General features: G+C 49.0%; 1 protein-coding gene across 2 annotated transcripts in view; it reads right to left on the bottom strand.

Moving 5' to 3' along the window:
* Positions 1-26,774, bottom strand: part of CNTFR (ciliary neurotrophic factor receptor) — a 421,418-nt gene that overhangs the window by 258,093 nt on the left and 136,551 nt on the right. Inside the window, exon 1 of one of the 2 annotated variants that reach the window (XM_083403131.1) lies at positions 3,327-3,629. The exons of the other annotated variant lie outside the window; for it this stretch is intronic. The gene's annotated coding sequence lies outside the window, so the exon portion shown is untranslated. Of the gene's footprint in view, positions 1-3,326; positions 3,630-26,774 lie in introns of those variants that run through there. 2 annotated transcript variants of the gene reach the window in all.

Here is a 26,774-nt window from a genome sequence, read left to right as displayed (position 1 = left end):
GCCATGAATCCTAACCACACTCTCTCGCTGGATGCCCTGCCTGAGAGCTCAGGGGTTGAGCATCTGCCTTGCATTTCTTGGGTCTTGGGTTCAAGAGCCCATGTTGAGCTTGGGGGACCAAAGGGCACAGCTGAGCTGCAGAGTGTCCGCTTTGCACCCAGACTGTCCCAGATACAACCCCAAACATCCCCAGGTAGGGCTGGCAATGTTGCCTGCATAAAACATCCGAGCCTCTGTCAGTCAAGTGTAGATAATGATGATGATGATGATGATGATGATAATAATAATAATAATAATAATAGTAATAAATTTTATTTATACCCCACCCTCCCCAGCCAGAGCCGGGCTCAGGGCAGCTAACACCAATAAAAAAATCACAGTAAAAACATCATGGGGGGGGGGAGAGGGGGGGACCAATTTAAAATACAGGTTAAAATGCAATTTAAAATGCAGCCTCATTTTAAAGTAGCCGATAAATCAAGACCATAAGGGGAGGGAAACATAAGGGTCAGACTGAGTCCAAACCAAAGGCCAGATGGAACAGCTCTGTCTTGCAGGCCCTGCGGAAAGATGTCCAGTACCGAAGGGCCCTGGTTTCTTGTGACAGTGTTCCATCACGTCAGGGCCAGTGCTGAAAAGGCCCTGTCCCTAGTTGAGACCAATCTAATCTCCTTGAGGCTCGGGACCTCCAAAGTGTTATTTGTGGACCTTAAGGTCCTCTGTGGGGCATACCAGGAGAGGCGGTCCCGTAGGTATGAGGGTCCTAGGCTCATCTGTATGGGTACAAGGAAGAGTCCTACATTTCAGTCTTAAAGGCGACTGCAGCCAGGTGGATTTTGCCTGCCTCCGTCCAGACATGAGATCGAGGGGCAGGATATTCGCAAGCAGCCAAATAAAGCAATCTACATATGTTTCAGTTCATGCCTGGCTCTTTTCATGCCAACGAACAGCTTGCCAAAAGAACTTTACGTTTTGCCCCTCCAGAATACAGTAAGACAATAAGTGTTCTTCTGAATCAAGCCCTCAACACGTCTAATCTGCACCCTTCTAGGACGGAGGTCCATCTCCCGTTTGTGGGGATCCTGCAGCCAATTAATCAGCCCGCACAGAGCAATTCTGGACACGGGCAAAGCCGTCCTTTCAAAGTGCTGAATTCAGCAGATCTCTCCCCAAACGATTCCCATTAACATAACAAATGGCTTCGCCAAGGCCTATTAGACAATCCTATCCCGGTATTAAAAAAAGAACGAAATTAGGGGCAATTAATACCACAGTACATTCATGTCTCCCATTTTTATGGCGATCAAAATTACTCCCAAGGGAGGAAGGAGCCCAGGTGGAAGCCACTCAGCCCAGATCCATGCAGACCCCTCTGCAAGTGAAAAAGTGCTCCATTCGTGGGAGAAAGTGGCCGAAAGTCTCTTTTCTGTGGGGCTTGGGAAGGAGAAATCCAAACCTTCGCTTAGCCACAAACCAAGCTTTTGCCTGGAGTCGGCTGTTAGAACGTGCAAGAACCACAAACCGCACAATTCTGTCCCACTGTGTAGATGCAGTAAAACACAGAGCCTAGGGCTTGCCGATCTGAAGGTCGGCGGTTCGAATCCCTGCGACAGGGTGAGCATCCCTGACAACTAGTCCTGCTAGCTAGGGATCATGGGAATTGTAGGCCAAAAACATCTAGGGGGGCGAGGTTGAGGAAGCCTGCTACAGGATATGGCAGGTATTAATATTGCACAGTCTAAAGTGCCTGGAAGCATAAGAGCTGACTCTTATGGGCCTAGACAATATTTTGGAAGAAAATATTGTCTAGGCCCATAGAAATACTATTCAATGTTTTACCTGCAGAACATTCTTCACAACAGAATGAAACCATCAAATGCACATCAAAGAACCCTAACCCTAACCCATAGAATATCTTGTGATGTCCAGAATAGGCTCTGCATCTTAGGAAATCTGAAATAATTCAAACAGACCCAGAAGCACATGTCCCTCTCTCCCCACAGCCCTGTTTACCTGGAGAGCTTCATTTACATCCTCACTCCACAGAATTGGAGAGAGAACAAGGAACCAATAGCAATTTGCAATTCAGTACCTCCATCACCTGATCTAAGGTTACACACTCATGTATTAGCTAGCAGGAGGTAATTATCAACTCAGCAAGAACTCAAAGTCCACTTAGAAAACTACTGTGGACAAAGCCCAATGTTAGCAACACACATTTTTAAACCACCATTAACACACAGGCGTTTTCATTTCAGTGTGAATTAAACCAATTATACTGGAGAAAGGTCTCTTCTTGGGAAAGCAATGGTGAAGAAAGGAGGAGACCCAGGAAAGAATGGGGGGGGGGGGAAGACATCCAAAATGGCTGGCAATCGTGAAAAGGGAAAAAGGGCAAGAAGAGAAGGAAGACACAGAAATGCGATTCAAAATGGAGAGGTTGCATCTTCGAGGTGGAGCAGGTCTCCCTAATCGGAATACGGAGTGTGGATTTAAACAATTTCTTTTCATCCTTTTGGGTTATGTGCTAGGATGCGAATTTCTCTTATAAACATTCAAACAGAAGTAGAATCCTTCCTTGGTTTTGCTCATAAAGTTCTCGGAAATCATGCAAATATATATATAAAAAAGAGCTCACCGAATATGGTGGCTTAAAACAGAGAGAGAGACCCGAGTTCAAATCAGATGGGAGCAGATATTCCCCCAAAATTGTTTCTGATTTTCTCCCTGGCTTCCCTCAGATCCACCTGATGTGCCCTCTACCTCCGAGTTATACTGGGAGCATTGTTCTTATTATATTTATTTATATCCTGCACTATTCTCCGTCAGGGACTCAAAGAAACTTACAGATAAAACAGAAACAGCTTAAAACATAGGGGAAAGGAGCGATAAGTAAACATGAATGGAATATGAGAGAGAGAGAGAGAGAGAGAGAGAGAGAGAGAGAGGAAAAAAACAAAATTCATAGAATCTTAAGAGCTGAAAGGGATTCCCAGGGGTCATCTAGTCCAGCCACCTGCAATGTAGGAATCTCAGCTGACAGATTCCCATTCAACCTCTGCTTTAAAACCTCCAAGGAAGAAGAATTCACCCAAAGAAATCATCACAGCAGTTAGTTCTCAAAAGCCCGTTGGAACATTAAAGTTGGACAACAAGGAGGGAGCCGGTTTGGCTTCCCTAGGCAGGGATTTCCAAAGTTGCCTGGGAGCAGCCACCACCAAGAAGGCCCTCTCCTGTGTCCCCACCCAGCCAGCCTGCGAGGGTGGCAGGACCAAGCTTGCCTCTGTGATGGCGAGAGGGAGAGCCGCTGCGACGGAGATACAGACCAGAGGTTGACTTGCCAAGACGATGGGTGGTCTACGTCCAGTGTTCCACCGAGGTCTTTCTAGGGTACCCGAAATTGTCAGGAAGCAGAGTCTGGTGTGGCAGCTGGGGCCTTCAGCACACCACAAGCCTAGCTATGCAAACCCTGCAGGGAATCTGCTCCTCTTCCAACTGATACAACTTAGCTAGACCCAGGCATTAACCAGGGTCCACTTTTCACAGTGCCCAGCGAGAAGGCAAACTGAGCTCAGAAGACCAGGCAAGGAGATGGAACAGGGAACCGGACTCAGAGAGGAGCATGTTCCTGCTTTGGGAAACCTTCCCCTTGCACAACCCAAAAGGACCCCCAGCACACACAAACGCGCACGCTCTGGCCTTTCCCGGGATGACGTGCATCGTCCAAGGTTGCCCTTGGGACCCGTAGGCCAAAGCATGCTCCCCGGGACAGCGGCACGGCTGCCCTTGCCAAAGCTCAGCTCTGAACAACAACAAGCAGAGCGTCCAAGTGATTGCTCAACAGAGTGCAAACAGGGGCTGGGGACATGAGGACATTCTGGATCCGGCCAGGAGCCCATCTAGTCCTGTACCTTGTTCTCAGTGGACAACTTGATGTCCAGGATCCGAGAACAAGATCCCTCTCCCTGCCTGCATTTTCCAGCAAATGGCATTTGGGCAAATTTCTGCCTCTTAACTAGGAGCCACTGATAGCCCTCTCTCAAACAGTTTGTGTGATTCTTTCTTAAAAACACCAAGGTTGGTGGTCACCACTGTTTCCTGCAGCAATAATAATAATAAATAATTTTATTTATACCCTGCCCAGAGCCGGGCTCAGGGCAGCTAACACCAATAAAATCACAGTAAAAACATAATGGGGGAGGGACCAATTTAAAATACAGGATAAAATGCAATTTAAAATGCAGCCTCATTTTAAAAGTTGCCCATAGATCAAAACCGTAAGGGGAGGGAAACATAAGGGTCAGACTAAGTCCAAACCAAAGGCCAGGCAGAACAGCTCTGTCTTGCAGGCCCTGCGGAAAGATGTCAAGTCCCGCAGGGCCCTGGTCTCTTGGGACAGAGTGTTCCACCAAGATGGGGCCAGTACTGAAAAGGCCCTGGTCCTAGTTGAGACCAATCTAACCACCTTGCAAAATGTTGTCATTTGTGGACCTTAAGGTCCTCCGCGGGGCATCCCAGGAGAAGCGATCCTGTAGCAGTGAGTTCCACAGCTGAACTATGCACTGCATAAAGAAGTATCTCCTTTTCTCTGTTCCAATTCCTCCAACGTGCAGCTTCATTGCATGTACAGAAGTTCTACTGCACATAAGCATAAGAAACAGCTGTTGGATCAGGCCAATGGCCCCTCTGGTCCAGCCTCCTGTTCTCACGGCGGCCAAACGTGGGAAACCAAGGAGCACAAGTGCAACTCTCCCCTCCTGTGGTTTCCGGAGACTGGGATTCAAAAGCTTCGCTGCCTCTGATTGTGGAGGCAGAGTAGAGCCATCCTGGCTAGGAGCCCTCAAGATCCCTCTAAACTTCCTCCTCCGTCTTCCAAATCCCAGTGTCACGGGTCTGTGGGCGAATGAAGTCCCGGCTGAGGATGTCAGGGCCGGGGGCAAGATGGTGGGGTGGGAGCAGGAACGAGAGTCCAGAAGCCAGGGGTCCGAGGGTCAGGAAGCCAGGAGTCACGAAGTCAAGGGTCCGAGGGTCGAGGAGCAAGGAGACAAGAAGTCAAGGGTCCGAGGGTCGAGAAGCAAGGAGTCACAAAGTCAAGGGTCTGAGGGTTGAGGAGCAAGGAGCAAGGAGTCACAAAGTCAAGGGGCCGAGGGTTGAGAAGCAAGGAGACAAGAAGTCAAGGGGCCGAGGGTCAGGAAGCAGGGAGTCACGAAGTCAAGGGTCCGAGGGTTGAGAAGCAAGGAGTCACGAAGTCAGGGGTCCGAGGGTCGAGGAGCAAGGAGACAAGAAGTCAGGGGTCCAAGGGTTGAGAAGCAAGGAGTCACGAAGTCAAGGGTCCGAGGGTCGAGGAGCAAGGAGACAAGAAGTCAGGGGTCCAAGGGTTGAGAAGCAAGGAGTCACGAAGTCAAGGGTCCGAGGGTCGAGAAGCAAGGAGTCACGAAGTCAAGGGTCCGAGGGTCGAGAAGCCAGGAGTCACGAAGTCAAGGGTCCGAGGGTCGAGAAGCAAGGAGTCACGAAGTCAAGGGTCCGAGGGTCGGGAAGCAAGGAGTCACGAAGTCAAGGGTCTGAGGGTCGAGAAGCAAGGAGTCATGAAGTCAAGGGGCCGAGGGTGAGGAAGCAGGGAGTCACAAAGTCAGGGGTCCGAGGGTCGAGAAGCAAGAAGTCAAGGAACCAAGGTCCATGGATCAGGAAGCCAGAAGCCAAACGCAGCAAGGCAGGAAGCGTGTTGCTGTGGCAGAGAACCGAAGGGAAATGCTAACCTTATATCCCTTCCCAGCTGTTGCCACCAGGTGCTGTGAGTTACCAACCGACCTCACCTGTGCGGCCGTGCCTTGCCTCTCCAGAACAAACTTAGGAAGGCCCCAGTCCTGCAAAGACCTACTGGTCACAGGGCCTGGCTCCTGCACGCACTCCTGACACCCAGTTGCTGCAAACCACTGGCGGAGAGAGGGTTCTTGCGCTCAGATCCTGCTCCTTGGTTTCCCATCGTGGCTCCTGTGAGAAGAGGAGGCTGGACTTGATGTGCCACTGGCCTGATGGAGCAGGCTGTTCTCTGGTTCTGATTGACACCCGGTTTTTGAGAGGGGAAGCATCCAGCCGCAGCCGAGGAAAGCATCCAGCCCGGGGCTGAGGGCAGTTGCTTGCCTCCCCTCCCTTCTCCCACATCGCCATTCCTAAGTCTAAGGCTGCATGGAAACCAAATGTGACAGGAGGGAAGTGACCTCTGGTCTGGGAATGGAGAGGAGGGTGGGAGCGTCGTCGTCCCAGCACCTGCCGGCCTGAACTTTGACGCTGACCTGCGAGGAGACCACGCAAGGGAGAGGATTCCAGAGGATTTTTGGCAGCGCTCGGCGCCCAGCGCTCCCTCTCGACAGCTCCTCTGGGCCCGGGGAGAGGCTCAGCGCATTAGATCAGCACGTGCAACAACGTGCGAGGCGTGAATGCCGTCATGTGTGTACTTGCGCGGGTCTCCTGTGGCTTCTCTGAGCCCAAGCCGGCGGAGGGGGAGACTGAGGGAAAGGCAAGCGCAGGCTCCGTGCGTATGGGAGAGAGAGAGAGGAAGAGAAGGAATGGTTCGGAGGGGTGGAAGCGTGGCAAGAAGCAGCGTGGTGCAATGGTTAGAGCGTTGGCCCAGGACCTGGGAGGCCAGAGTTCGAATCTCAGCATGGTCATGAAGCTCAATGGATGGCCTTGGGCCAGTCATTGTCTCTCAGCCTAACCTACTGCCCAGGGCAGTTGTGGGAATTGAACAAAGACTAGGACTTGGGAGAGACCAGGGTTCAAATCCCCTCTCAGGGGTATATTCTAAGAAGCCAGTCACTGCCTCTCAGCCAGACACCCTAACAAAACTTTTTTCAAAGAGGGCCAAATTTGATGAAGTGAACATGTGTGAGGGCCAACCAAACATTTTTTTAGGATATTTGTGGAGCCTTTTTTAGGATTGAAGTCGTTGAGACAAAGTTGTGGAGCTTCCTCCCCCCCCCCCCCCATTTTGGACATGCCTGCCCTAACCACTACACCACACTTCCTCCAAGCTGGCTCACTAGCTTGAGTTATCAGCCACCATGAGCCCCAATGAGCCACTTTCTGGGGACACGCCTTCTCTCCACCCATGCTGGACACAAAACTATAGACGGCATGGTCTCTACAACCCAGGGCTGACTAAACCCAAAACACAGCCCAGAAGTCCTGCACAAGGCACCACCAGGAACTAAGAAGGCCTGCTGGTTTTACTGGTGGGGGGGGGGAACAAGACACCCATCAGGGGTGTTGCCAGGCACAGCTGGATTGGCTCAAGGTGTCCCAAGTACTGCAGCCTTGGCAAAGGTTGATCTCTCAGAGGGAGCAAAGGGGGGGGGGGATTTTTCTGAGCCCTCAAAACCTGCCATTTTCCTACATGAATATTTTTTTTGCAGGCGGCGATGGTGGAATTTGCTTGTCCTTGCCTGCGCACATTTCTGTATAAATGCAATGTTCCCTCCGCACTGTCTGGGACAGCCAGGTCAAAGTCACTCCCAGGGCAGACGTGACGGTACAGCTCTTTCGGACATTATTTTCCGATTGCTAAACCAACGCGGTTTGGAGCAGCCTGGAGGAAAAGGCAATTGAGCCGACTCCAAAAACATGTCAGCATCTTCTGTCACCTGCCGGAGGGTTTCTCCTCGCAACCATTTGGAAGCCAGGGGTGGGGGGAGAAGATAGTGCCTTGGGCGGGGGGCTGCCTGAAATGGGTCTTGGTGGGCGCCCTCTAAGTCCCACGGGGGAGATTGGTGGCCCAATCCTGAAGTCCCACCAAAGTCAAGACAAGCAATCAGGTAAGTTTTTCCTCCAAATCGCGTTCCTTAGAAACAGACACACAGTTATTTGGTCTCATTTCAAAGATGGATGAACTCGCATCCTTGACTCTGACCTGTTGTGCAAAGCATGCAACAAAACATGGGGGAAAGGAAAGGAACGTTTCAAAGCAAAGCAAAAAACAGGCTATTGCAGGGGGAAAGCCATCATGATCCCTGGTTCTTTATAAAAATAAAAGTTCAGGCACATATTAAAACTGGAACAAAAACATTTCAGGAAAACCCCTCTGGTGAGAGTGCTTCAAAAGGAGGGTAGCACCCCAGATATGAAATGAAATGAAATGAAATGAAATGAATTTATTAATACGGTCACAGACCAGCTTCAACACACACAATATCACAAATCATAAAAAATATCAGAAATACAAGGGACAATATGACAATGACAAGGATTTAAATATAAAAATTAAAATTAATTGTTAACGTGCCCCCTGTAATTAACATTTAGGGGATTGGGCATTATGGGATACCACTTGCTTCCTGCAATTGATTGCAGACGCACAGAATTTAGCTACATTTAATGTAGTCTTGGGCTTCTTGTCCTCTAGCAGTAGTTTTAGACTATGGTATTCCGATTCTTTCCTAAACTTTTGCAAAACAGGTGTAATAAAAGTCAAACGTATGTCCTCATAAAGACGACAACGTAATAGTACATGTGAAGCAGTTTCAACTTTCAACGAGCCACAAGGACAGACCCGTGTTGTGTATGGTTTACCCTCAAATCTGCCCTGAAGTAATGCAGAGGAGCACCCCAGATAGCATATGAAGATAAGATTCGCTCTCACAGGGGCCAGCCAGAGTCCCCAACCGGTAGCCCACAAATCAGGATTCAAACCCAAGAGCCCTCCTCCCTCCTGCAGTTTCCAGCAGCTGGTATTGAGAGGCTGACTGTCCCTCTGCGCAAGAGGGATAAAAGCTTTTCTATATCCTCTTCCTCCATGCCATGCCTAATTCTATGAATTTCTATTCTGTTGCGTCTTCCTCGCCTTTTCTCTAAACTAAGAAGTCCCGGATGCTGCAACCTGGGACCTTCTGCAATGCAAAGCAGATTCTCTTCCACCAAGCGACAGCCTTTCCCCAAGCTTTTTGCTGAGCTGTGATTTCTGAGGTGGGCAGGGACATTTGCCTTTGTTTCCCCAGTGTGCTGGATCCAGGACATCCACAGTCTGCATTGCAACACCGTAGGAGACTTACAAGTTTAACATTAACAGATGGCTTTGCCAGTCACTCTGCTTTGAAACTACTTCTCTAAGATAAGGGCAGCAACTATATTCAGAGATGCCATCCAGGGTTGATTGTGATCAGTGGTAAGTTGCAGAGAGAGGGATATGAGCAGAAAGCAGTGAAAGGAAGTTCCACAAGGGGTTCTGCAGCTTTTTCTAGGAATCACTTATTCGCTCCACGGATTGGGGAGATACAGGATAGAAATACAGTGGTTCCTTCCATTCCGGAAGTTCGTTCGACTTCCAAAACATTTGGAAACCAAGGCACGGCTTTTGAGCTCCTACAGCCAATCGGAAGCTGCGTCGGACGTTTGGGTTCCAAACAACGTTCAAACACTGGAACACTCACTTCCAGGTTTGCGGCGATCAGGAGCCAAAACGTTCAACTTGCAAGGTGTTCAGGATCCAAGGTACAACTGTACTGGATAAACATCTAGCACAAGACCTGGTTCTCAAGGTGTAAAAAGGTAAAGATAAAGGACCCCTGGGTGGTTAACTCCAGTCAAAGGCGACTCTGGGGCTGCAATGTTCATCTTGCTCCAGGCCGAGGGAGCGGGCGTTTGTCCACAGACAGCTTTCTGGGTCATGTGGCCAGCAGGACTAAACCACTTGTGGTGCAACGGATAACCATAACAGAAACCAGAGCGCAAGGAAATGCCGTTTACCTTCCCACCAGTGTGATACCTATTTATCTACTTGCACTGGTGTGCTTTTGAATTGCTAGGTTGGCAGGAGCTAGGACAGAGCAACAGGAGCTCACCCCGTCGCGGGGATTTGAACCGCCGACCTTCTGATTGGCAAGTCCAAGAGGTTTAGTGGTTTAGAACACAGTGCCACTCACATTCCCTAAATCCACAGCGCCACCCACATCTCAAGGTGTATGATGTTGTTGTACATGATACTGAACACTGTCCTGTGCTCCTTGGATGAAACGCGGGGTATAAATTTAATAGAGGAAATAAGGAACCCCCTGCATCTTGAGCCACCCCCCCTTCCATGGTCCCTATTCCCCCGGACAAAACACTCGCTGTCCGTATCCGTCCCACATTTCAGCATGGCTGGTTTGTGGACGAGGCTGGGAGTGGATCCGTTGGCCCAGCCGGAATCGAACTCTCAGCCTCCCTGCAACCAACATGTTTCCTGGTCCCTGCCGTGAGATTTCAGGTGCATGCAAAGCAAAGCGATTTATCGCTCTGGATTCTGCCCCATGCCAGGAGGGTGTGGCTATAAAGTTTGGCGCTTCTTGGTGCCTGCCCAGCATCCCGAAAGAGGCTCAGGATGGATGCAGTGAGGCGGAGAATCCGTTCTGGAGCTCCGTTCTCACACCGTTTGCAATTAACTCCTTTTGACTCTGCAAGGAGACAAATGACTGTAATTTACAAATAGATTTTATCTGAAAACGAGCGCCTTGCCTGACACCTATTGATTTGCGCCCCCTTCTTGAGGGGATAGCCTGCAATTAAATTGTCACATTCTTAATACCCAAGGAAAAAGCCAACAGATACCACATCATCTGCCTCTGGATTACAAAAAAACAAAAAACCCCAACCATTTGCCAGGTTTGCTTTTCATTCCAGAGTCAGCAAGGGATCAGATTTATCTGATAGGAAGCTGGGCTTTTATCTGCCTGGCTGAGGCTGCCAGCCCAGAGGCAGCTCAAATTATGTCTACAAATACCAGCTAACTGTGGGTGGACTGGATTTGTCCAGAACTCTCTTCTCAGAAAGGCGGAAGAAGCTCAAACCTTGGTGTTCTTTGCTTCAAGGGCCAATGGGGTGACAGACGTCTGCATATCCATTTGCTTTGGAAAAGCCCAACGGGAGATCAAGATTTCTGATTTCCCTTCCCTGCTATGGGTGGAACCCCATGCAATAAAAAACAGGGTGCAAGTGAGCTTCTGCTTCTTGCCTCACTTCTTTGATATGAATATTTTTTTATGGAAATGATGATAGAACCATAGATTTGTCAAGCTGGAAGGGACTCGAAGGTCATCTAGTCCAACCCCCTGCAATGTGACTGAGGCAAGAAGTGAGGCAAGAAGCAGAAGAAAGAAGATTCCACCTAAACATGAGGAAGAACTTCCTGACAGTAAGAGCTGTTCGACAGTGGAATTTGCTGCCAAGGAGTGTGGTGGAGTCTCCTTCTTTGGAGGTCTTTAAGCAGAGGCTTGACAACCATATGTCAGGAGTGCTCTGATGGTGGTTCCTGCTTGGCAGGGGGTTGGACTTGATGGCCCTTGTGGTCTCTTCCAACTCTATGATTCTATACCTTTTGTAGAGGCGGAGATATAAGTGAGGGAGCTGGTGGTAGTAATAGCAGAGGCAGAGCTGGTGACTGAAAAGGAACATGATTAAACAGACTTTAAGGAAAGCCAAGCAGAGGCTGGTGGGGACTGTAGTTTTTCAGACAGACCCAGAAATGCAGAAAATGGAAGTTGATAGACATGCCAGTAAACCTTCTCCAAAGTCTCTTTCAAAAAGGAATCTGGAACTTCAGTTTCTGGTACTAAACAAAGTCAAAGTTTCAGCGCGGCCTTGCTGTCATCTTCCATAAACAGAAAAATGAAATCAAAGGCAACAGAAAGATCTCGCCTTCCTGCCACAGCCCCGTTGCAAGCCTGAGACTGAGCAGAACAGTAAGCGTGCTAAAAACTTAAGCCGCTTTTCGGCTAGCAAATGTCACAGGAGACTGAGCTACAGAGGATTAGGTTGGGATATCGGCAGCTTAGCGGGCGTTCGGGGGGTCCGGGCTTAATTACACACCAAAAGCCCTGGGAGATAAAGTGAATGGGCGGCAGCAGCGTCGCCGAGAGAGGAAGAGTCTGACCATCTTGGCAGCTTAAGCAAGAACAACTTTCTCTATCTGCATCCGTCAGGCATAAGCTGCGGCCACATCTCTTGCACGCGGGGAACAGTGAGGATGGGGCAGCAGATAGGAGACCAGACCCCGTGGCATCAACACACCAGCAACCAGGCCCTCCTTTCCCCCTTCAAGACTTGGCCGGTTCACAGGCAGCCAGAAAAACTCAGAAGAGCCTGTTGGATCGGGTCAGTGGCCCATCTAGTCCAGCCTCCTAATCCAGTCGACTCATGTGGACAAAACCAGCCTTCCAGAGGTTACATTCAATTTCAATGCACTCCAAAATTTCACCCAATTTCGGAGCTGGTAGTCAAGTTCATGTGTGCGACTGGTGAAATAATGACGGTTGTCTTATTTATATAGCAGCACCCTAAAGGGAGCGAGTGGTGCTGTGGTCTAAACCACTGAGCCTCTTGGGCTTGCCGATCAGAAGGTTGGCGGTTCGAATCCCCGCGACGGGGTGAGCTCCTGTTGCTCGATCCCAGCCATAGCTGTCCCTTTTTTTGCGAGAAATTCCCTTATTCCAGCACCATTTCCCGCTGCTTCCCGCTGCTATCCTGGATTGTTAGATATCCCATAGACTGTCCCCGGGACAGGTGAGGCTGCTGATCCCTTATTTTCAAATCTGAAAGTTGACAGCTATGGTCCCAGCTCCTGCCAACCTAGCAGTTTGAAAGCACACCAGTGCAAGTAGATAAATAGGTGGGAAGGTAAACGGCATTTCTGTGCACTCTGGTTTCCGTCACGGTATCCCATTGTGCCACAAGCGGTTTAGTCCTGCTGGCCACATGACCCGGAAAGCTGTCTATGGACAAACGCCAGCTCCCTTGGCCTGAAGCTAGATGAGCACTGCAACCCCATAGTCACCTTTGTCTGAACTTAACTGTCCAGGGGTCCTTTTACCTTTCATAGCAGCACCCCTATACATGGGACTTTACAGAGTTAACATAAGAAAAAATGAATGTCTTCATGCCCCAAGAAGAAGCAGGGTGGCAAGTCACATAGAGGAGGGAGAAAGGTTGTTTTCTGCTGCTCCAGAGAAGCGGACACGGAGCAATGGATCCAAACTACAAGAAAGAAAATTCCACCTAAACATTAGGAAGAACTTCCTGACAGTAAGAGCTGTTCGACAGTAGAATTTGCTGCCAAGGAGTGTGGTGGAGTCTCCTTCTTTGGAGGTCTTTAAGCAGAGGCTTGACAACCATATGTCAGGAGTGCTCTGATGGTGTTTCCTGCTTGGCAGGGGGTTGGACTCGATGGCCCTTGTGGTCTCTTCCAACTCTATGATTCTATGATTCTATGAAATGGAGCTAGACAGTTACATATTTAGCATTCATTTCAGGTGAGGGTGAGGAATAAGATTACAGTCTTTCCTTGGGTTACAGATGCTTCAGGTTGCATTTTTTCGGGTTATGGACCGCCAAAACCAGGAAGTGCCGGAACAGGTTACTTCCGGGTTTCGGCGGTCGCGCATGAGCACTAAATTGCGCTTTGCACATGTGCAGAAGTGCTGAATCGAAACCCGTGCAGGTGCACCACTGCGGGTTACAAACGCTGCAGGTTCCTGCACAGATCACGTTCGCAACCTGAGCGTCCACTGTACTACCTTACTTGGGAAACAGAAATCACCATTTCCTGCTGTTTTATTTGCTATAATAATTCTCGATACTTCACAATGCACTCCTATGTGTAGGGACTCCAATGCAACTTCCACTTTGTTGAATGGGGCTCACTTTCACGTGCAAGGACGGGCGCTTGAGTTGTTCTGATTGTTGCAAACAGCCTTGAACAATATGTGCTTGAAAAGGTGGAATAAAACGCTTGAAGAAATAATCTGCAACGCAAGTGGTTGTCCTGGATTTCAAAGCCTTCTGAGTACTGGGCATAGATCCATTTATAGCCATGCAGAAAGCTGCCCCTTCCAGCCTGGAGGAAAGATTGCCACGGCAGCCAGGAGGAGGCGCTGTTGCTCAGCGCGAACAGGCCCTGATTTTGCACCCCTGCCTCCAGTGCCGTGTGAATGTCAGTTTGATGGGTGACCCTCGCATGTCAATTTCACTCAAGTCAGAACTGACAAAAATTTAGAGTGGCACTCAGACACATCTTCCATCTTTTCAAGAGACTCGCGTTCCAAAAATAACTACTTGCGCCAATAGAAAGCCAAATCTTATTAAAAACCATTTCCTTTCCTTCCACCTCTCTTTTTGCAGGGATTAATTTTTTTATTATGATTTTTTTACATCACGGGTCAAAGGCAGCCTGGCTAAAAAGCGCTCACACATTTTGTGGCATGACAGGTGAGATCATCCTGCGAGAAAAGACTAGGAACCTGAATCAAATGTCGCCTTTTGCGACAGGTGACTGCAGCCATCGCGGATTCTGCTCCAACATAAAATCGGTGTCCTGTTTGCCTGCCATAATTTGGCTACCAAAGAAAATGGAACAGCACAGTCCATGGGGATGTTTTTCCGGGCAAACCACACTGCAAAGGAGGGGAGCTGCACAAGGGCGCTCTCAACTGTGCCGTTGCACAGCACCAATTCCTTTCAGCTCAGTGTGCGCAGGAAAACATTCCAGGGAATTCTGCCCAGAGCGCGGCAACCAGATATTATGTTTGGATGAAAAACAAACAAAACGCTCTTTTCTTTTCTGAACAAAATTGATCACCATCCCTGGAAATATGAAGGGAATCTTTTAAGTAAAAGAATGAATGTTTTATTGAGCAGCAAGTACCCCCTGGGTACAGCTGAGGGGCCAGTAGATTCGCTCATCGGCAGCAATTGAGAACCAAATTGCCAGCTTCGTTTAAAGGAGGAAACATTTTCTGCCCAGCAAGAAACAGCATGTGTTTTTTATTTATTTCGTAAAATGTATATCCCAGGTTGTTAAGGCTTTTGCATACTAGTAGTAACATCTTGAACGTGGCCCAGGAGCAGATCAGTAACCAGCGCAGATCTCTGAGCACAGGTGTTGTATGCTGATAAGGCAAGGGAAGCCCCACTGATGCTGCCATGGACTTTTTATGAAGGCTGTTCACAAAACCTTGGCCTTGATTTTGAGAAGATTTCTGGCCAACCAGACCAACTGGCACACAGAGAATCAACTACAAAGTGGTGGGCTTCATGGATAGCTCCATTGGTGAGAGCCTGGTGCTGATAGCGCCAAGGCTGCAGGCTCGATCCCAAAATGGGACAGCTGAGTATTCCTGCATTGCAGGGGGTTGGACTAGATGACCCTCAGGGTCCCTTCTAACTCTACATTTCTATAATTCCCCAGACAAGTGATCTATGGATGTTTTGGATTACAATTTCCATCAGTCCACAACCTCGGGCCTACACACCGGGGGGGGGGGGGGTGTAAGAGAGAGAAAGAGACAAAGACTCAGACAGACAGACAGACAGACAGAGATTGGGCACCAGGTTGGGGAAGTCTGCTCTAGTGAGACTAAGGACTCAGCTACACAGCTGCAAATAAAACGTTTCAAGTGTGTTTTAAGTGCAATATACAATGTGATGCTAGATGGCGATGTTGAGCCTCATGAAAGATTCGATGTGTTTTTAAAAACACTTTTAAGAAAGCATTTTCAGAACGGTTTTTGTGTGTGTGTAGATTCCACCTGTCATGTTAGGCCTCCTGCTGTTTAGCCTTCTCTCCCTAATAAGCAATACCAGTTTACCCAATCTACATTTGGGCTTGCAGGTTTCCTATAGCTTCAGTAGTAGTTACAGCGCCAGGGACCAGGGTCCCCATTCAACTATGAAGCTCGCTGGGTGTGACTTCTTAGTCACTGCTCTTAGCCTAGCCTACCTCTCAGGGTTGGTGTGGGATTAAATGAGGAGGCCACCATCAGCGCCTGGGGGGGCGGGGGGGGAGGTCAGCTAGAAACACAATAAAGGAGGATGTGAGCAAACAAAGAAGCAAACTAGCTAACAAACTACAAGGATACAGAACTCCGGAACTCCGTTGCCTTTAAAAACATTTCCATTTATTTTTGTGTTTCGGAAACACTGCATTCTTGGGGTGCTTTTTAGCCAAGGCAGGAGTGGTGCAGTTTTTACATGGAGGCCATTTTCACAGCTCCTGAACCTCTGATGCCCATCGCTCAAGCAGCCGACAGTCGGCTTTGCTTGCAGCTGCTGGAGTTTTTAAAATTATTTTTTTAAAATAATAATAATAATAATCCCTGTTGGTTTTCTTTTCCCTTTGTACCACAGAGGAAAGTCTCTGCACAGCTCTGCATGGAGTTACGGCAAGCAGACAGGATTCCAGCGGTAGTTCCAGGAGTAAACCCACAGGCAATGGCCAGGGCCAGATTTAGGTTTGATGAGGCCCTCGGCTCCTGAAGGTAATGGGGCCCTTTCTATGTCCATCTGTCCTTTGTCAACAACAAATTCTCACTGCTTTTTGTGTTGAATATATGCTATATGGTAATTTATGGACCTAATAGGTATCTCAAGCCATTTGCACGTAACAAATAGGAGCCTACACAACACAAAACACTGTTGCTGTATGTAGGTTTTATTATTTGGTTTTTATCTTATATTTTAGAAATGTACATCCAGCTTTTTTCTCCATTAATTTTTTTGGGGTCCCCCCAAGAGAGTGGGGCCCTAAGCTATAGCTTGTTTAGCTTAAAACAGTGGTACCTCTGGTTGCAAATGGGATCCGTTCCAGAGCCCTGTTCGCAACACGAGCAGAACGCAACCCATGACTGCAGGGGTTGCGATTTGCCGCTTCTGCGCATGTGTGTGACGTCATTTTGAGCGTCTGCGCATATGTGAGCAGCAAAACCCAGAAGTAACCCTTTCCGAGACTTCTGGGGAAAGATTTATAATGAATTGGGAAAAAAATGTTGAAATATACATTTATTAAGAAACCAGAAGCCTTTCAACTTGGAATAATAGGTTTGGAATTGCCCAAGAAAGATGTCAGATTGTTTTTGTATGCCACAGCTGCAGCTAGAATTTTGCTGGCCCAAAATTGGAAATTGCAAGAAATACCAACAGTGGAGGAATGGCAGATGAAGATCATGGACTTTTTGGAGCTAGCCGACCTGACCGGTAGAATCCGTGACCAGAAGGAGGAGGAGTATCAAGAGGAATGGAAGGAATTTAAAGACTATTTAGTTAAATATGCTAAGATAACTTAAATAGAAGTACTTGTGAGTAACAGATTGGCCTAGGATTTAAACATGTGAAATTGTATAATATCATGGATAGAAGTCGAAAAGAAAGAAAGATGTTAATTGAACAAGTAAATTTTATATGAAAATAGTGTTGGAAAACTGCTACAATGAGCTATATGGAAACTCAGCTAGGGGGATTTGAGGAAGTCACTTAACAATGATAACAGTTAAGATTAATGTTTCTATCTTTGTTTGTTTTTTTGATATTGTAATTTTTGTTTGTTGTTGTGTTTGTTATAATATTGGAAAATCAATTTAAAAAATTGGAAAACAAAACCGAACCCAGGAGTAACCCTTTCCAGTACTTTCGGGTCGCTGTGGGATGCAACCTGAAAAGATTTAACCTGAAGCAAACGTAACAAGAGGTATGGCTGCATGTAAATCTGGCACTGGCAGCTGCTCGTGCCGGTAAGACTGCTGTGCTGAAACGAAAAAGGTGTCCCCAGCAGAACAACAGCAGAAGAGAAGAAGGGGTGGAGGAAGCGAAGGATGCATGTAGAAGGTTAGAGCTGGAAGCGAAGCCAAGGGTCACCATGTCTAACACCCTGCAATGCATCTGAAGTGCCAAAACACAAAGGAACACCAGCACTGGGCTTTGCGGAATTAAAAAGCCTCTGGAGAGCAAAAGGCTAAATTGTTAGCTCCGAGGGTAAGTTCTGATTGACAGGGGAACGGACAACCTTGCAAAGCTGGAGGACTTCTCCTTCCTCGGAGGTTTCTGAGCCCGGCTCAGATGGCTATCTGAATTCCGACTGGAAGCCGAAGTGGCCCCTGCAGAGCGAAATGGGAGGCTGGAGGTGGAGAATCTCACAGGCTTGCATTAAGATGTTTGGGTTTCCTAAGTGGTTCCATCTGTGCGGGATGAATTTTAATGAGATTCGCCACCTGAAGTTTGCCTTGCTTGACGAGACAGTGACAGGAAGGGCAACCTTCTCCCCCCCCCTCTCCTCACCCACCCGTCCTGGGGATTTCCCCAAGTATCGGGCTGCTAACAGTTCCTCTCCGCCAGCTCTTCCATTTTTAAGAATGGAGGAAGTCTTTAGGATTCTCTAGCTGCAACTCCTGCATTGCAGGGGGCTGGACTGGATGGAAGAAAAAGGGGGAGGCATCTCAGGAAACTGGTGCGGCTGCATAAGGAGCTTACAGATGGGCCGAGATGTCAGAAGGACATGTATAAGAAACAGAAGAAAGGGGAAATCTCAAAGGAGGAGTAGACACAAATAGTTGCATGAGGAAAGTCAGGCCGGCTGAAGCTCAGAATGAGCTCAGGCTTGCAAGAGAGGTTAAAAATAATACAAGAACAAGCAAGTGGTAGGTTCTCTGCGTGGAGAAGATGGAGAAACGCTGTTGGGTGACAGAGAAAAGGCGGAACTGCTCAACACCTGCTTTGCCTCTGTCTTCATCCAAAAGGAAAGTGATGGCCAAACTGGTGATAACAGAATGAATGATGTAAGGAAGGAGCTGAAGCCCAAGATAGGAAAAGAGGTAGAAGGTGTCAGATGGCAATGGTGGTTGCTCGTGAGTAACCAGGCAGGACTCCCACCTGTCTTTCACAGGTTTTATTTTGGTGCAAAACTATTTACAGTGCAGAGTCACAAGTTCATGTCTGCCTCAATCGCTAGCAGAATCCGGGAGTGGTAGTTTCCAGGTCCTCCCCCAACATAAGAGCTTCGTCACCCCCAGCCTTTTCCTGCCTTCTTTGCATTTTACACCTCTGCGCAGGGTGGGCGACGGAAGAGGCATGCTTCCCTCCTGGCCGGCTTGGCCAGCAGCAGTGCTGGGGCTCCCAGCAGCATCCTCTGGTCCCTTCCCCTCTTCCCCACTGGAGGTGGGGCTTTCCCCAGCGTAGGAAGAGGAACTGCTTCACAAGCTTTTCGGAGGTTCCCTGTAACCCAGCTGCCCCTCTGCCTCCCTTCCCTGTTCCGATGGCAGACCCCTGACATAAGGGATTACCTAGATACTTTAAAGGAATTCAAATCTCCAGGGCCTGGTGAACTGGGTATGTTTAGCCTGGAGAAGAGGAGACGGTTGGAGATATGATAGGCATTTTCAAATCTCTAAAACAGAGGTTTTAAACCTTTTTGAGTCCATGGCTCCCTTGACCAACTACCGTATTTTTTGCTCTATAAGACACACTTCCCCCTCCTAAAAAGTAAGGGGAAATGTGTGTGTATCTTATGGAGTGAATGCAGGCTGCACAGCTATCCCTGAAGCCAGGAGAGTGAGAGGGATCGGTTCACACTGATTCCTCTTGCTCTCCTGGCTTCAGGGATAGCCACCCAAAGCCTCCTGAGCGCAGCGGGAGCACTACTGCTATGCTCAGGAGGCTTCGCGTTGTTTTCGCTGATGCCAGGAGAGCAAGAGGGATCGATCCCTCTTGCTTTCCTGGCTTTGCTTCGCTGGAGAGCCGCTGCGCAGCTTTCCCTCTCTGCGCAGCGCCCCTTCAGAGAAGCAGCAGGAGAAACGGAGCCCTTTCCGTTTCTCTTCCCACTTTGCTGGAGAGGCGCTGAGCAGAGAGGGAGAGAACATTTTTTTTCTTGTTCACCTCCTCTAGAACTAGGTGCATCTTATGGTCGGGTGCATCTTATGGAGCGAAAAATACAGTACATTCTTTCTGCAGCTCCCCTGTGAGGCTCAGGAGCCCAGTTATGTTCCCCCCCCCCCTTGCCTGCAGAACTAGCAGCCCCTCACCCTTTCTCGAACACCCTCCCTTGGGGAGTGTTCCCTCGTCCTCCTCTCTTCTCCCCTCTCCTTGGGAGTCCTCCAGGCAGCCTCCACAGCTGCCCCTGGTCTCTGAGCTGCCTCTGCTCCTGGCAACCAGCACCCCTTGGCCAGCCCCAGAGGTGACATTCGCTTGGGGAGCTTGCAGCCAGGGCTGCTGCAACAAACAGCTGTGTAAGCCTCTGGGAGGTAGAGACGCGAGAGAGAGGGAGGGAACGAAAGAGGGACAGAAGCCAGTGTTGCCCACAGCACCCCTGACCATCATTCAAGGCACCCCAGGGTGCCACGGCACACCGGTTAAAAACCACTGCTCTAAAGGGTAGTCACCTGGAAGAGGGAGCAAGCTCATTTTCTCCTGCTCCACAGGGTAGGGCCTGAACCAATGCATCCAAACGGAAAAAATGAGATTCAGACTAAACATGAGGGAGAACATTCTGACACTAAAAGGCATTTGATAGCGTAAGGTGGTGGGAGTTTTTTCTTCATGGGAGGTTTTCAAGCAGAGGTTGGGTGGCCATTTCTCAGGCATTCTTTCACTGTGATTCCTGTGTTGTATGGGGTTGGACTAGATTACCCCTGGGGGTCCCTTGATATATATATATATATGTTCATGGATTTGCCAGGCATACACGTACATAAATATATGGGCCACATGTCTGAGGCAGTCAGCCATTTTGGCTCACAAACTGACCAAATGTTTTCTCTGCAAGGTCAAAGGAAAATGGAAAAAGCCTCCCCATTGTCTTTTACCTTCACAAATCGTGTCTTAAGGGTATGTCTGTGTATGAATAGGGTGAGCCTGTGACTTGGCTCAGGAACTAAGTATTTACCATTACAAAAGACTGGCTAGGCTCCCCAGGGTATCCAATCAAGTGAGAATTAACAGGTAACCTGCCAGACAGGAGGTAAACAAGGCACTCAGATTTCTGCTGTAGACCGCCCTGTCTGTGATGTAGGTATGATGTTTCTGGGGTTGGTCTTGGACTCCAAGGCAGGCAATTTAAAATGTCTATATAAGGGTGGGCACACCTTGGTTCTGGGTCCTCCTCCTCTTCCTGCGTGTGAGGGGAGCACCCTATTGGAACAGTTCAATACAGATCAGGCTTATTAGCTGCTTCGCTTCTCAATATTCTCTGGTTGGCCTCTGTTATTTTCTCCGACCGCCCTACAAAGAACTCTATAAGGGCTCTTGTATCCCCCATAAGGGAATAAGGGCAGATCTTCACTTATTCCACCCCATGTGTGAGACGGGGGAGGCCGAGGGGCAGCGGGAGACGTTGACCGATGTACCTGCTGAAGCTTAGCTATGACGCAGCAGTGCAAAGCTGGAAAGAGGAGGCAGGTTCGCTGTCTGCCTCACTGCTGCCTCTGCCTCCAGCCGCGAAGCTGTCAGGAGCAGTAGAAGGCACAGGTTTGACTCTCGCTAGCTCTGCGGCTCCGAACAGCAGGAGCCTGCCTCCTACACACCAGGCGCTGCGTGCAAGGGAGACAAGAAAGAGATGGGAGAGGGACTCACGGTGTAAGATACCCACACGCACACAACCCCCATTTCTTCTTGCAACAACCTGGCACGGAGATTTTTTACCTACCATCACCTCCAGGTCACCCCCAGTCTCACCACCCCAATGAAAACCATTCCCCAAGGCCAGAGACTCCTGCATTTTGTTAGGGCTCATGCCCCTGGGCTGGTTGTGAGGAGGAAGAGGAGAAGAGCCTTAGCATTTGAGAGACTGCATCCCTAAAATTATTGCTATTGTTGTTGCGTCAGGAAATCAGCACAACGGAAAAGAGTTATCCGCCACGACCATGTGCTGCAATGCCAATCTGCTCACTCCACACTTTAAAAAAAAAGGAAATGTCAAAATGAAAATCCAGTCCATCATTCACCACCCGCTTCTCGCTGTGTTTGGTCCCCAGTCACTGGGCGGCAGGGACTTCAGAACCTGAGTTTCCAAAGCACACACAAGCTTTTGGGATACCCATCATAGGCTTCTGGTTGGGAAGGGCGTGCTGGACTAGGTGGGCTCTCTTTGGCCTGACCCAGCAGGCAGGCTCTGCTCCTGTTCCCGTGCAAGTCCCAGCACATTCCCCCCTCCCCGCCGGCGAAGAAAAATCAACCCCAACTGAGGCACGTCAGAGGCAGCGCCCCGAGCAAGGATGGCAATGTCTTGACAGCTCCTGGCAGATTTATTTGCCTCGAGTCCAAACTGAACAGCCAAGCAGATTTGGGAAGATTAATGTTGGGTTAGAATGGTTTTCCCCAGCCAGAATTTCCCTGTTTCGTTTCTGAACTTTTCCACTGTTTCTTGGGATGGAGCGAGAAAGCCAAGTGGGGGGTGGGCGGAGGCCTGGATTGTGCGAGCACCCTGCTCAGAGTGAAAAAACAGTGTGAATGCAGCCCCCCCCAACTTTAACTTACTTGCACCCAAGGCTATCTCCCAGCTGTTACCTTTTCTTCTTAAGACAAAAAGTTAACCCGAACCCTAATCTTGGGGAAGTGGGGGGGGGGGCAGAGGAAAGCTACCCTATTTTTCGCTTTATAAGATGCACTTTTCCCCTGCAAAAAAGTAAGGGGAAATGTGTGTGCATCTTATGGAGCGAATGCAGGCTCCTTGGCTTCAGCGATAGCAACGGGAAGCCTCTGGAGCACAGCGGGAGCGCTCCTGCTGCGCTCCGGAGGCTTCGGGCGGCTATCCCTGAAGCCAGGAGAGCAAAAGGGATAGGTGCGCACCGATCCCTCTTGCTCTCCTGGCTTCGCTTTGCTGGAGAGGCGCTGCACAGTTTTCCCTCTCTGCGCAGCGCCCCTTCAGTGAAGCGGGAGGAGAAATGGAAGGGGCTCTGCGCAGAGAGGGAGAGAATATTTTTTTCTTGTTCTCCCCCTCTAAAACTAGTGCATCTTATGGCCGGGTGCGTCTTATAGAGCAAAAAATACGGTACTTTGAGGAGCAGCATCCAGAAAACTGTTGCAATGGGGGCAGCCTGCTTTTTGCAGTGGTGAGGTCGCACTCCCTGCTGAGGCCCCACCAGCTATTTACCGTATTTTTCGCTCTATAAGACGCACCAGACCACAAGACGCACCTAGTTTTTGGAGGAGGAAAACAAGAAAAAAAAATATTCTGGATCTCAGAAGCCAGAACAACAAGAGGGATTGCTTAGCAGCGAAAGCAGCAATCCCTCTTGCTGTTCTGGCTTCTGGGATAGCTGCGCAGCCTGCATTCGCTCCATAAGACGCACACACATTTCCCCTTACTTTTTAGGAGGGAAAAAGTGAGTCTTATAGAGCAAAAAATACGGTATTTATTTATTCGTCCTCCCTACTTGACAAGCAACGATAAGGGGCTCTGATTTCCCCCCACCCCCAGTTAGATCACTATGGGGAGGTTGAGATTCCACAAATATTACTTGCAAGCACTTGTTGCAACACCCCTTGAAGTTCTGCAAATATTCAAACGCTTGCAGAGACCCAGTGATGAAGTGAGCAGGGGGATGAATACTCATCTTTATTCAGATCCTTTTTATGCTTTTCTCCCCCCCCCCCCCGCCCACCCCCCAACCTTCCCCTTGACAAGAAACCTTCCCCTTAGTAACCCAACTAACTGCTGGGTCTGTTTCTGCTGCGACAATCACAGCAGGGCAGGATTCCTGGAGTTTCCCTGTCCTTTCCACCTAGTCTGGCTTGTGCTTTCTCTCCCTCTCAAACACTGACCCTTTCTGGTCCTCACGCTCTGAGTGTTGGATGTGCATTGAAAAAGCCTCTTCCACAATGAAGGAGCAGCAACAGAATCAATCCATGAGAATGTAAGAAGGCTCTGCTCAATTGGGCCACTGGCTCATTGAGTCCAGCATCTTGCCAGCCAGATACCCTTGGGAAACCCACAAGCAGGATTCGACCACAAGAGCTCCCTTGCCTCCTGCAATTTCCAGGAACTGGGATTCCGAAGCCTCACTGCCTCTGAGGAGACCTGCATTGCAGGATTGCCCTACGCGTTGATCTGGAGAGATCTGATTCCGGGGTTGCAAGGTGTCTCAATCGCCGGCTGCCCCTCATTCTGACCTGCTCAAATCCATTTATCTGAAATACTCCTATGCCGCCTTTCTGCCGCAAAGGGGTAGTCAAGGCAGCTCAGAAGAAGATGGAACCCACTGAACCAAAGAATACAATTTCAGTACAAAACTCAACAGCTGATAAAACCTCTCAAGGCAGCCATGAAAACCAAATCAAAGCAGCACCAGCAGCCAACCTGAGCAGAACCAGAGGCAGCCACAAAGTATATCCTACCTGTTAATACAACAGTGTTAAATAACATGGCGGGTTAGGGGCCTCCCTGCAGATCCCTGGGGCATAAAATGCTGCCTTCTTGCCAAGAAATCCCCCTTCCAGACTCCCTTCTGGAACGAGAGAGGAGCAAAAAGTCTCCAGCTCCCACACCTAGAAGGATCCAGAAAAGGTGTGATGGAAATTGACACGCAAGGGTGTCCCATTTGAGCATCTTGTCGGCTGCTCTGCTGGACTAGATGGGCCGCCTTTGGGCAGAGGCAGAAGGGATGCCGCTATGTCCCTACGGATCTTAAAGGGGATAAGGAAAATCCATGAAGAATAAGGCTATCAATGGCTACAAGCCATGATGGAGATGCTCCACCTCCAGCGTTGCAGGGAGGATGCCTCTGGGTACCACTTTCTGGGGGATGCGAGTGGGGAGAGAACTCAGGTCCCATGACACTCAGCTCCTGCTTGTGGGCTTCTGGTTGGCCAGTATGAGAAGAGGCTGCGGGATGGGCCTTGGGTATGATCCAGCAGGAATCCTCTTCCATTCTTATGGTGAGGTTGAGAGGTGTCCAGAGGTCCTCTCAATCAAAATGGAAATTGGCGTGAAAAATTGACATGAAAAACATCTTCATGTACGCGACAATGGCCGCGAGAGTTCTAATAGCAAAAGGATGGAAGACTGAAGAAACCCCAACTAAATAATCATGGCAAGAAAAATTGACGGACTATGCAGAACTGGCAAAACTGACATTTAAGCTATGGGACAAGGATAACTGTGACTTTAAAGATGAATGGGAACCCTTTACAAAGTATCTGAAGATGCAACAAAGTGAACTGGACTCCTTGGCAGGTTTTGAATAAACATTCACAAACTTTTTATTGATAATAATCAGCTAAATAGTTTGAGGATCTATACAACTTTGTAACACGCAGAAAACAGCAGTCTCAGAGAAACCAAAGACTGGAACTGAGGGAACTCCAGGTAACCTTCAGGCAAGCAAAAACAAGCAATTTTAACTCAGGCATAGGCAAACTCAGCCCTCCAGATGTTTTGGGACTACAACTCCCATGATCCCTAGCTAACAGGACCAGCGGTCAGGGGTGATGGGAATTGTAGTCCCAAAACATCTGGCGGGCCGTGTTTGCCTATGCCTGTTTTAACTGCAAAATGCTGGCCAAATGGGTCACCGTGGGCTACCAAAGGTTATGGCTATTCTTTCTGAGGCTCCAAACGCAGAAATCTTCTCATTGCCGCAATAATTTTATCCAAACAGCATTCAAAAGATGCGACGCCGGCAGAGAAAAGTTCTTGTTCGCTTCCATCACTGCCACATAAGAGGCCTTGAAGTGAGTCCTTGTCTGTGTTCAATCAAGATTCATCTTGAATTTTCCTTCATTTGCATTCAATTCATGTTCCAGCTGCTCCATCACCAGCAGCTCCCATAAATACTCAGCAGGCAACCTGGTTCTAGCTGGGGTGGGGATGGGAGACGTTGAGACGTCTATGTATTTCATAAAATCTATAGTACACTTATTGATTCCCGCCCCCGCAAAGAAAACCCTCAAAGTGGTTTACCAAAAAAGATAAAACAATAAAATGATCGCTTAGAAATATTTGCAACACTAATCTAAGACTTTGGAAAAGTTTAAAGAGCAGTAGACTAAAAACAGATTGAAACACACGAACTTTCTGAACTTTTTTGAAAGGAGGAAACTGAGAGGAGATAGTCATCTCAAGGGCTGCCACATGAAAGAGGAAAAGGACCTAGGGGTCTTGGTGGACCACAAGCTTAACATCAGTCAACAGTATGATGGAGCATGAATAAATTAATGAATAAATTAATTAATGTTCTTCTAGGCTGCATCAAGAGAAGTCTAGTGTCCAGATCAAGGGAAGTAATAGAATAGCCACTCTCTTCTGCCTTGGTCAAACCACACCTGGAATAACGTGTCCAATTCTGGGCACTACAATTTAAGAAGGATGTTGACAAGCTGGAAGGTGTGCAAAGGAGGGAGGGCGACTAAAATTATTAACAGACTGGAAACTAAACCTGATGAGGAATGGTTGAAGGAGCTGGGTATGTTCAGCCTGGAAAAGAGGAGACTGAGAGATTTGAGAGCCACCTTGTGATGGCCTGGGAATCCGATTCAGAGGCTGAACCGAAGGAATCCCAGCCTGCACAGGAGTCCCCGCCTCCAGGGCCGGCTGAGCTGGGGCAGGGCGTTGATTCTGAAGCCCCTGCACCTGTCCTCAGGAGCAGGTACCAGGTGAATCCACTCTGGCTCCGGAGGCGATTGAGGACGCATTGCCTACAGGTGCACCTCTCCCAGCCCTGTCAGGGGAAAGTGAGTCTCCCCCTGGGTCCAGTAACCCACCGGCCTCTCCTGAGCTGAAGAGGCTCAGAGCAGAGAGGTGGAGGGAACTGGTTTCTCCCAGGAGGAGTGCTCGTCTTAAGGCCAGGAGAGGCGGGTCACTTGGGGGCCGGGACTGCCCCTGGCCTCAGAGAAGATAAAGGCCAGTCAGCCCGGTCCCAGGTTGCGGGAGCAACGTCGTTGAAGAGCTGTTTCGGCCAGCACCCAGTCCTGTTCCCCCAGAGTTCCTGTCCTTGCCCGGCTCCTCACTTTGGACCCCGCTTCGCCCATGGAGGACTGTCTGCTGACCCTCGACT

Source organism: Podarcis tiliguerta (genome assembly GCF_965153285.1).
Source record: "Podarcis tiliguerta genome assembly, chromosome: 11".
NCBI lineage: Eukaryota > Metazoa > Chordata > Lepidosauria > Squamata > Lacertidae > Podarcis > Podarcis tiliguerta.
Note: the sequence above shows the minus strand (reverse complement) of the source record. Positions and strands in the feature narration are given on the sequence as shown.